The following is an 11965-nucleotide window of genomic DNA, read 5'->3' as shown; positions in this document are numbered from 1 at the left end:
CTCTTAGTTTAAGACATTATCCTTGAACAAAACTCTTTACATCAACGATGTCAGAAAACAAGGGAAATAAAACTGGATACTGAGCAGTTGTTAAAAAACTGGAAATTTGACCTTTCTACCTTAACCACAATAGCCCTAAACAATGTGAGAAAATTGCAAGTATTTAGACTTCCCCACTTTGTGTCAGGGAGCAGGGTTATATTTGATTTTCCCCCACACTGCTTTCAGTTCTTGGATGTTCTGTATTAACCTGTACAATGAAAGAATGACGATAGGCACACATGATTTAGGAATGGGAATTTGCTGCTTTTGGTATCACATTGCCATGGGGAATGAAGCATTCTAGACTTACAGGGCAGTAGTTGTAAAACCACTGTAGGAGAATGCACATTGGCTAAACCCACTAGAAACTAATCCAGTGCTACAAAGGGAGCACTTCCAAGCTCATGTTAATGCAATTAATTGCCATGTAATCTTCAGGAGTCCCACTGAGCATATGATCTGCTTTAAACTATTGGTCTATGTAGCCTGATATACTGTATTCTTAGGAGCTGTGGTGGCTCAAGTGGTTAAGATGCTGAACTGCAGGCTGTGGAAGGTCAGTAGTTCAGCAGTTCAAGACCCGGGTGCCGCAAGACGGGGGGAGCTCCTGTCTCTAGTTCCAGCTCCTGCCAACCTAGCAGTTCGAAAGCAAGACATTGCAAGGAGATAAATAGGTACCACTTCGGTGGGAAGGTAACAGAGTTCCGTGCGCCTTGGTGTTTAGGCATGTCGGCCACATGACCACGGAAACATCTTCGGACAGCGCTGGCTCTTCGGCTTTGAAATGGAGATGAGCACCGCACCCCTAGAGTCGGATTCGACTGGCTTTTGAGCAAGGGAACCTTTACCTTTTTATACTATTCTTACCAGCAGTCCTCCTATTTAAGATCCTTTAAGGAAATGCCAGGGGTTGACCCTGGGATCTTCTGCATATAAAGCATGTGCTCTGCAACAAAATTACAGACCATCTCATTCCCAAACAGGATTATAAAAGGGTGGGCTTTCCCCCCTACCATTCCAATGCATCTCTTCTATTTGTGTTCTGTGGAGGCTTCAGCAGTATTGAATGCTGGTCATGGCTGAGTGTGCATGTGAAGTACAACATGTGATTTTGTAACATCTAAAAAACAGGACACTTCTTGTACTGTTAGAACGTTTCTCTGCTCTTTAATTATTATGCAGCTGATCAACTGGTCAACATTTAATGCTACATACACTGCTTTTGTCTGCTTGGCCATTACAGCACCCAAGTGGAATTGTTGAGCTCCTTGTGCATAATACTGCAAGCATGAAACAAATCAGGAAAGCGGACTGCTGCAAGACAACACCAAGATAGGCTTACTGTGTTCTTGAGCAGCATCAAAAGACCTTTCAACCCTGTACTTGGCAAAGAAGGAAAAGAGGCCTAATTATTCACTTACTGTCCCATGTAAGCTTATGTGGATCAATCTGTCCACCTAAGTTCCAGTCCCTTAAATAGTTTGTTTATCTGTTTGCTAAAATGTACACATTCATAGTGTTGGTGAGCAGGAAATGACACTTTAACTGAAAATCTGTATGATGAGTAGAGAGAGAATATTAGCATGGATATACAGAAGAGGGCTCAAGAAATAATAGTTTTCGTAATTATGAGGACATATATAGACTGTTTTCACAAGGTTTAATTGGTTGGAGCATCACAGAATCTAAAACAGATGGCCAAGGAATGCTTTTGACATATGAAGGGGTGGGGGGGATTTCCCCTTGCAGGCTGAGAAGAAGGAATAAGATAGTGGGGGAGAATTAACATCAGGAACTGATGCTCAAGTGCCTGTTAGGATTCCAGTTTTCAGAAGTGCTTATTGTGGCAAGTTCTTTTGCATACCTGGTCAGCCAGGACCCAGTTTTCCTTCATGCTGTATACAACTTATGCAGAACAAAAGGAAACTCACTCAACAGTGACATGTTCTATTTGATATGATACAACAGTGATACGATCTATTTAGTAGGCGGCCATGGAAAAAGGCACATAGTCCTGAGCTGCAATACAGGTTACTGTGCATCCTTTACAATTACCTTTGAACTAAGCTCTGCCTTTACAATCTGCACTGCTGTTCTCTTGTATTCTTTATATTCTCATAGACTTTCTATCCTCTAGTGGAATTCAACTTTGAGCATTTTTTGGCAACTGTACTAGCAGCAGTAGCTCAGGAGTGGGTGGTGTACTACCCCAGAGACAATTGGAGGAGCATATAGACTTCTCTGGATGATGGAGCAGCCTGAAGATTTAGCTACCCAAGTAGCCTCATGGGAGTGTCCTTACAGAAGAACATAAGCAGAGTTCTGCAGGACAGAGAGAAAGGAGTTGTCACAGGAAGGAGTAGCAGATTTGGCTTAGTATTTCAGCTCTGCTGGAGGAGCACATCTCATCTTGGCAGGGCTAATACAGACCACAGAATCAAGTTGTGATGACTTTGTGTTAAATTCTCCCCATCCCTGCCAATGCTAAGTGAATCAAACAATAATATTGTTTACCAGGACAGCCTTCTTCCTCAGCAATAGTTCTCAGAATGAGGAAGCAGAAGCCAAGTCAGACAAGGACCAAGTGGTAGCTTCTGTTGCGTCCATGCACTTTGTTTTGCAGGTCACACATGTTTGCCCCTTTTTGTTCAGATATAATTAATCAGCAACAATATTAAACCATGGCCACAAGAAACTAAGGAATACTTGTTCAGATATAATTAATCACCAACAATACTAAACCATAGCCACAAGGAAATAAGCATGAATGGTAGATGCCTGAAAAAGCAGAAAAGTACAAGCTCTTAAGAGAAGCAGAGTTAATTAGCATTCCTGTCCATTCCATAACTATGTTAAGGTAATTAGATTTAACCCATTTAGTCCAATTAACATTAACAGGATTCAGTGTGACTTATAAACAATATTGGTTACAGCTGGAAGTCAGAGGGCCAGACCTATATAAATATGGCAGAACAAATAAGGTCATGTAGTAACTTAAAGAGACTAACAGGTTTAAGGTTAGTCATGTGTCACAAACCTTGTTGATCTTTTGGCTGCAACAGACTAACATTGCTAACCCCACTGGCATGAATGTGGAAAAGATCCACTGTCTCTTAGCAGGCCCTTCTTGAAAAAACTGTTTGCACTTATAAGGAAACATAGGTCCTGGACACACAGGCCAGAAAACGCGGGGGGGGGGAGGCGTGGCTCTTTGCGCCGTCGCAATCTGATTCGCAGTTAGGTGATCAGACTTGACGGTGGCACACCGGGGCTTCCACCGTCAGCATGCGCAGCAAAGAGGACGCCGGCACGATCACACCACAGGAGTCCGGAGGCAGCCCGTGGCAAACCATTTGCTGGTAGGTCGATCCTGGTAGCTTTTAACTATGCGGCTTCGGCGACTTGCCACAGGTTGGCCACAGGAGTGCTACGCCTCCCAGATGTTCCGGTGAGATCGCGCCCGGAAAATCCGCCGGAGTACCGTGCCTTCAGCAGGGCAAATGCTCTGTGTGACCGGGGCCATAGTATACCTGCAGGCCCTGAGATCAAGCTGAGACAAGAAGGGCCCAAAGTATAAACTTTAAATGCCTGAATAATTACCCTCAAGGAAGTGAAAGCCTTGTGGGAGTATAAAAATAGGCAGTCACCTCTTGCTGTAGGGAGGCCAATGTCATAAGTCTGGTGTGGCAGTCCTCTTTCACCCCCTCTCCCCTTGCATGCTCCTCTAACCTATTAGTACTTTTCAAATGAGATGTACTTTAATTTGCTGTGTTACAAACTTTATTGTGGTTTTCTTCACAATTGCCACTTATTTCCAGTTTGGTGTAGCGGTTAAGTGTGCGGACTCTAATCTGGGAGAACCGAGTTTGATTCCCCACTCCTCCACTTGCAGCTGCTGGATGACCTTGGGCAAGCCATAGTTCTGTCAGAGCTGCTCTTGAAAGAGCAGTTTTAGAAAGAGCTCACTCAGCCCCACCTACCTCACAGGGTATATGTTGTGGGGATGGGAAAGGAAAGGAGTTTGTAAGCCGCTCTGAGACTCCAAGTGAAGGGCGGGGTATAAATCCAATCTCTTCTTCTTCTTCTATATTCTCACATTACAAATGAGAAACTGGGGTTTCTTGATCCAAAATGAGAAGTCCCCCCCCCACCCGCCTGGGCTGTTTGAGGTTGGGAAAAATCACACTGGGGAATGGGAACCTGAAGCTTCTTCTCTCTCTTGTGCCACAGTCCCTATCAGATTTGGGGGCCCAAGCACTCCTGTCTTCTGACTATTCGCATCAAAGTCAGATTGGGGGAACCTTGACCATACATGTTACAAATCATAATGTGTACTCTGGGCCCACATAACCATCTCAATTGGGGAAAGGAAGGGTTGGCCAGTGACTGCAGAGTTGGATTTACGAGCCTAGGGTTTGAGAGGATTTATACTGTTGCTTTGGCAGGTCTTTGCACACTATCCAAGTGTTCTTAGTTTTTAGGCATAGAATTGTCCACAGATAAGGACAAGTGCTGAATTATTTTATGCAGAAAAAGTAGCTTTAAATGAAATGCAAAGTTTTCTGTAGGTGTTTTGCAAACATCTATAGACTGTGGTCAGAGGTTCCACAGCTGGACTGCTAGGGAAGCAAAACAGACACTCATGTAATTATCATATCACTGAGTAATACCATGCTTTACCATAAATGGGCATTCTTTACTACTAAGCAGCACTCAGATTCTTAAGCGAGGAGGTACTGCAACTAGACAATAGTATAGCAACTACATTCAGGAGCACCACACCCTGCTCTAATGTTTCAGGAACACACTTAAATGCTGCTTGGATTTCCCCCTTCCAGGGCAGATATAGGCATTTCTAACACAAGCTTCTGTAATTTCTGCAACCAAACACTCAAGGGGGCGGGACATGCCAACTCTAATAAACTGGCCCCTCATGATCCTCTGTAGTTTCCGTATATGCTCAAATGTGACTACTTGTCTCCGGATGTACTGTCATTACCAATACTGAAACTAAGGAAACATCAAAGAATTATAGGAAACCAAGTCTACAAGCCTGCCGCAGCTAAGTTCTTTTTCATTGCTGTTGTAGAGAAGGTCCATGTTTCAAACTGGAGTGCACAGCAGCAGAGAGTGCAAAAGGTGTGATTCAGCGTTGCTAAAATCAGTGGAAGGTGTAATGCCAGCTTCACTAGGAAGCAAACGGCACCCATTCTGCTTAAGTGTCTTGCAACAACAGTTTGCCACATACTTACATATTAAGTCTCTTCAGTTAGGCCCACGTGTTATCAAAGAAGTCTTGTACTCTTAGGGTACCCAATGTGCTCAGTACTTTTGAAAGTGCGGCTGCAGCTCTTAAGAGGGATGGGACCGTCATTGAAGAAAACTGTCAGTTTATAATTACAACTGTAGAAATGATTGCCTCGGGGTGTTAATCAAGAAAGGAAGAGCTTCTTCTGTTGTGCAGATCACTCACCCCAAGACACTACCACGGTACTGAATATGGAATGCCAACAAGATTTCATCAGGCTGGTATCTGTTGCCATATGTACAATTACTTTGAACTGCCACTGTGCATTGGCATTCTCATGTCCCCACCCACCCACACACACACACACTACAGTTAGGAGCCGGGAGGAAAACGAGAGGCAAACTTCAGTAGTCTAGGAATATGCCAACATATCTTCGAAGCGCTGTATCAGCATCATGATGGCTAGAGGTATTTTTGAGCCGAATTTTCTTCTGTACCTCAAAAATGTGAGGTTCAACCCTTTCAAGTGTACACATACAGGAATAATCCAGAATTGAGTGTAAGAATTAGGAACCTACTACTACAACTATTTATGCTGGGCCACACACCATTTATTTATTTCATTAGGCTTCTATACTGGCCTCCCTGCAAATGGGCTCAGGGCGGTGCACAACAAAATTCATAAAATATATAGAAATACAGGAAACAGTCTAAAATCCATATTATTCCTAAATCACACCTATTCCTTAATTACACAGTGACTAATCACTGCACACATCTCCCCCACCCCACCCCCAGTCACCAACCATAGCTTGGCTAGAATTGCCACGGCACACATTTTTTAAAAAGAACAGCGATCATCAACTGTTAAAGTGAGGCCAACACGGCTTCAATTCTACCAACTCTGACTTGCGAATAAGACAGTCCCGCGCAAAGGATCGGGATCCGGGCTTAATTTACAGAGTAACTCGGGATGCGCTGAGAGTTGGGCACGCTCAGTTTAGGCTGCAGGGCTGACGGCTCGCTTCCGACTAGAGAGTGCACCGCACACCCGCAGGGGATTTTCGACACTGGGAAGGCGCCCTTTTTTTCGGATGGCAGAGACCGCGACCCCGGCGCCCCCGCTCCCCAGACTGAGCCCCCGAGTCCCAGCTGGGCGGAAGGGCGGCCCCCCCGGCTTGCGGCTTACCTGCCTGCTGTTGGGCGCGCTGCTGCCTCCTCCTTCTCCCCCAGTGACTGGCTCTGCCCGCCTCGCTCGCTCCCACCAGAAGTGGCCTGGCTGGCCAAGCTCTCCCGGGGGGGTTGTTTTGTTCTCCTCCGGAGAAGGCGTGTCCCACCCGGCAGCCAGCCCGAGGCGGGAGGAGGTCGGGCGCCTTTGCACTCAGCCCCACAATGGGATGGCGCAAGAAAAAAGCAGCCAGCAAGCGAGGCTGACAGCGAGCTGGGTCGTCCAGGGAGGCCGCGACAGAAACAATCGCTGGGCGTGGAAGGAGGAGCGCAGAAACGCCAAGGCCACTGGCCGGCCCTGGAGCCTAAAGCGAGGGCGTGCCACGGAGACAAACGTTTCGCGGCTCCTTGTCGTGCACGTGTGGATGCCAGAAACACGCGACAGCTCGAAACGCCCTCGGCTTCTGAATGGACTGATGAGAAGAGAAGTCCAGCGCAGAAAGCTTTCAGTGCGTCGTTTTTTAATCAACTTTCCCGCAGGACGTACTAAAACTAAGGACAGCAATTGCCCATAGACAATGCATGAGTGCCAATAGAGAATGCATGATTGCCCATAGGGAATAATAGAGAGTACGCTTGCCCATAGAGAATAATGGAGAGCGGGCTTGCCCACAGAGGATAATGGAGTCCACACTTGCCCTTAAAGAATAATGTCCACACTTGCCCATAGGGAATAACGGCGACTGATCTTGCCCATAGGGAATAATGGAGACTATGCTTGCCCACAGAGAACAATGGAGAGCATGCTTGGCCATAGGGAATAATGGAGACTAGGCTTGGCTTTCCCATAGTGTCCTCCCAGGGTTTTTTGCACACTAGGCGAGGCTACCTTCTCCCCCGGGGTAACAAGAGTGTTCTGGGAATGGAATGACAGGTCCCAGAGTGGAATGACAGCCCCTGGGGGTAGCAGAAGTGTTCTGTGACTAGAAGAGAGACCATGGAGTGGAAGGACAGCTCCTGGGGGTAACAAGAGTGTTCTGGGAATGGAATGACAGGTCCCAGAGTGGAATGACAGCCCCTGGGGGTAGCAGAAGTGTTCTGTGACTAGAAGAGAGACCATGGAGTGGAAGGACAGCTCCTGGGGGTAACAAGAGTGTTCTGGGAATGGAATGACAGGTCCCAGAGTGGAATGACAGCCCCTGGGGGTAGCAGAAGTGTTCTGTGACTAGAAGAGAGACCATGGAGTGGAAGGACAGCTCCTGGGGGTAACAAGAGTGTTCTGGGAATGGAATGACAGGTCCCAGAGTGGAATGACAGCCCCTGGGGGTAGCAGAAGTGTTCTGTGACTAGAACGAGAGACCATGGAGTGGAAGGACAGCTCCTGGGGGTAACAAGAGTGTTCTGGGAATGGAATGACAGGTCCCAGAGTGGAATGAGAGCCCCTGGGGGTAGTAAGTCTGGGATTGCAATGACCCTAGAGTGGAATGACAGCCCCTGGATGTAGTAGGAGTGATCTGGGACTGGAATGACAGGCTTTAGAGTGGAATGACAGCCCCTGGGGTTCCCGCCATCCGTGCTGTAAGCAGGGTGCTTCAGATTTCAGTCTTAAATCATCCAGTCAAGGAACCAATACACCAGGCTGGCTCTCCAGCATGTCATCTACACAGGGCAGCTTGGCACCACCGCAGTGACAGCCCAGGCCCTGGGTAAGCACCGCCGCCTCGGTCCAGAACACGCCAGGACTCACTGACAGGCAGCCCGCAACCTCGGCACGGCTCGCCAAGAATGATGCGGGGCCAAGACAGCGAAGCTCGGCGCCTCCGGACCCACCACGGCCCCCTTCCTGGCGACAGCAGGCGCGCAGGCGCAACCCGGGCCAGCCGAGCCCGCCCCCCTTTCCACGCCGGGACGTCTTCCCCCAAGGCCAGAAGAGCGAATGGGAGGGGGGAGGGGTGGAGGCAAGCGGGAGAAGAATAGAACGGGGCGAGGGAGGGCGCGACCCATGTCCGAACACAAATCCGCACCCTTAAAGGGATGGAATTCCGGGTGGTGGTGGTGGATTCTAGGGTCAGCAGGGAAAGGGCGCTCCACTGACCAGTTGCGGTGGAGGGTCTCTCCCTTAAGGGGCCTGCCTGGCTAACCCAGAGAGAGCAACAACGACCACGCTGGGAAGCCAGAGGGCAAACGGGAGTTTTTGCCTCGGCGAAGAACTGCGTGTCCCGTCGCTGGGCTGCCAGGTCCTTCTTCGTCGTCCCCCCCCCCCTACATTGGAGGGGCGTGGCGTCCCCGAAGCAACGAAGCCCTGCGGGGGAACTTCCCCACTCCCAGCCCCCTGCCATGACTCGGTTTCAAGGGACCGGGGATGCCGCTGGGAGGTCAGGCACCTTGGAAGCTCTGCAAGTGTCCTTGCTCGCCTAAGAGATCCGAGCCGCTGCAGCAGCGCGTTTCCCGGCTCTCTGGTGCGCAGGGGTGTGTGTGTGTGTGTGGAGTGGAGGAAGGAGAGGCCGCGTGGAGGTCAGGGGCGCATTGCGGGGCCTGGGGGAGGCGGGGGAACTTCTCGCGGCCCATTTCCTGGCGGCGCGGCCGTAACACTTGAAGGAGCGCCTTTCCGGGCGTTCTGGAGCCAAAAGGACTCCTGGCGTCAATATTGTCTATTCTAACCTGCGTGCAAAGCAGATACTCTATCACTGAGCCGCAACTCATCCTCACTTTGCAGGGGGTGAAAATTTTCACCTCACCTGCAGCACTCGGTTGCAGCCCACTTAAGGGAAGGCAATCCACTCCACAGTGTGAAATGCAGATGCTAATACTGAAAACTTCTGTAGCCAAAGCAGGGAGCTGTCTCCACATATCATGCCTCTTTGAGTCTCCCCTTTTCAAGGGGACTTTGTGTGTGTGTGTGTGTGTGTGTGTGAAGACTTTCAATCCTATAAAGATGGCCCCATACGGGGGAGGGGAGGAGGACTGTTATTTTAGGGGAAACTGTATCCCTCCAAAATGCCACCTTTTGTTGTAAAAAATGAACCCCATAAAAATTCAACTGAGCCCTAATTAAACACAAATAATGGTCAAGCAACACAGCAAGACCTGTCTTGGAGTCCTTGTCAACAGATCTCTTTAAGGTTTGACTGTCTAAGCAAAGAATAAAAAGCCAAAAATACACTGGTGTTGTTGTTGAGCTTTTTGGAGGAAGGTTGAGAGAAAAATGCACAGATAAATAAAAGGAGTAGTACTTTGGCTTGAAATGTTTACCATTACATTGTTGAGTGACCCCTAATTATTCCTACTGAGTCTGAAATTGAGCCTGGGCCCCTTCACAGGAAGGTCTGAACCACTGATGTCATAATCAGAATCTAGCAGTACATACCTCAAGGAGTACATACTTCAAGGAGGTATGTGGCTTCTTTCCTTCAGACTTTGTTTTGGGTAGGCTTGGAGATTACAGAACCTGTGCAACAGACTCTTCTGTCTCAAGGTCGCTGTCCAAAGATTGCTTCCTAAGAACTATATTAACACCTCAGAGAGAAAATTTGAAGCTTATCTTCCCTTAGTAAAAACTACAAAAATCATAAACCTGATCATGGAGATGGTCAGTCCATGTGTCTCAGCTAGTTTAAGGCACAATAACACGCAGGAATACTTATTACCCAGAAGTCTCTCAGAGGTTGACCTGTCAGTACTCTGACTCCTTGTCTGTCTATACCACATTTCCTCACTCCCAAAGTTCCCTCATCAGTCCATAGATTTTCTTGTCCATAGACCCCATGAAAGATTGAGGAATTTCAGTCAGATGATATATTCCGGAAGAGGAACGGTTCCCAAACGGTTTCTGGTCTGTCATTTCAGACAGAACCGTTAGAGAACCGGTTCCCTTCTGGAATATATTTGTAATTTCAGACACAAATGCTTCGGTCCCATTTAGGAAACGGGGCTGAAGCGTTTTACCTGTCAACCGCTTCCAAGTAGTCCTCAGTTTCCTCTCCCAGTTCCAATGTGCTTTTTCCCGCCATTTTTCGCCTGCGCGGGCGATCGTTCCCGCCGTTTTTTGCCCGCGTGGGCGATCGTCTTTTTTTAAAACGTTCACTTTAAAGCACTATAACGCTATAACAGAACCTCAAACTATCGCCATAGTGATCCCATCGGAATGCCTGGACTCCACTGGGATACATGCGATGGTTACATCTGCCCCCTGGAAACAATTACCCCATTGGACAGCGGCTTCCAGCAGGACATCAGGGCATCAGTGATTGGTGAGAGCGATGTTGCTAACCCTTCCATGCCCAAAGACAAGTCAGGAGAAGGTGAGGGGTTGTCAGGTTACCATCTGGAAACAAGTACCCCATTGGACAGCAGGTTCAGGCGGGAGATCAGGGCATTACCGATTGGTGAGAGCGATGTTGCTAACCTAGCCTGGCAAGTCAGGAGAAGGTGAGGGGTTGTCAGGTTGCCACCTGGAAACAAGTACCCCATTGGACAGCAGGTTCAGGTGGGAGATCAGGGCATTACCGATTGGTGACAGCGATGTTGCTAACCTAGCCTGATGTGCACCCATCCATGCCAAGAGGCGATTGACTGGCACAGAGCTGGACCAGGTATAAATGGCAGGGAGGCAAACCCCTCATTTTTGTGGGTTGAAGCTGGTGAGTGGCAGGCTGGTCTGGGTAAAGTGGTTTGGTTGATTAACAACAGGGAGGATGAGTGTGATAAGGTGCATTACCTGGGAGGAGCAGGAGGTTCGTGACCTCCTTGTATTGTGGGGGGGATGACAGGATGCAGGATGTTCTCAAGCCAAGCTAAACCATAGAAATCATGCTGTATTCCAAAAGATTTCTGTGGAAATGGCCAAACGGGGCCATGACAGAACAGCGGAGGAATTCCGCAATAAAACTAAAGCAATGAGGATGAAATACAGGCAGGTCCTGGATAATAATTCCAGGCCTGGAAATAGAAGGATCTCATGTCCCTATTTTAGGGAGCTACATCAGATCCTCAAAGGGGAAGGATTGTTGAGGCCGAGGGGGGAGGTTGCAACTGCCATCACCTTCCGGGATGAGGTGCAAGAAGAAGGAGTTTCCTAGGACCTCTCCTGCCTGGAGACGGTGAACCTGGAGGACATCAGAGCTGGTAAGTGATGCATATAAGGGATGGGGGGGAGGTCACTTTCAAAGATGATGCACAGATGACTGTAGTATGCATGTACAGATTTTCCTTGCCTGATTGCTGGGTGGTCCTTTTAGTGAGGTGGACCTAAAGGTGCCACTAGAGTCAGTGTATGTATTTACTTGCCCCCTCATCATTGTCAGTTGCTTATTTTGAGAAACCTAATGGACAAAATGTTAACACTTACCCTCTGCCTATTAAACTGTCATTGGTATATAGCTGGTGTGTTCAGAGATTAATCTGGTTGTGTAATCATTTGCATTTTGTTACTTTCATTGATGATCCCTTGGAGGAGTCGGAGGATGCAGAGGAAACAGTGGTGGAGGATTTCATTGGTGAGTCTTGATT

The 11965-nt window shown here is 48.1% G+C and overlaps 1 protein-coding gene across 1 annotated transcript in view; it reads right to left on the bottom strand.

Moving 5' to 3' along the window:
• CSRP1 (cysteine and glycine rich protein 1) overlaps positions 1–6565 on the bottom strand; it is a 34696-nt gene extending 28131 nt beyond the window's left edge. Inside the window, exon 1 of the mRNA XM_015416377.1 lies at positions 6480–6565. The gene's annotated coding sequence lies outside the window, so the exon portion shown is untranslated. The remainder of the gene's footprint in view (positions 1–6479) is intronic.
• Positions 6566–11965: the final 5400 nt, after the last annotated feature.

Source organism: Gekko japonicus, unplaced genomic scaffold, assembly GCF_001447785.1.
Source record: "Gekko japonicus isolate JY-2015 unplaced genomic scaffold, Gekko_japonicus_V1.1 scaffold1284, whole genome shotgun sequence".
Classification (NCBI taxonomy): domain Eukaryota; kingdom Metazoa; phylum Chordata; class Lepidosauria; order Squamata; family Gekkonidae; genus Gekko; species Gekko japonicus.
Note: the sequence above shows the minus strand (reverse complement) of the source record. Positions and strands in the feature narration are given on the sequence as shown.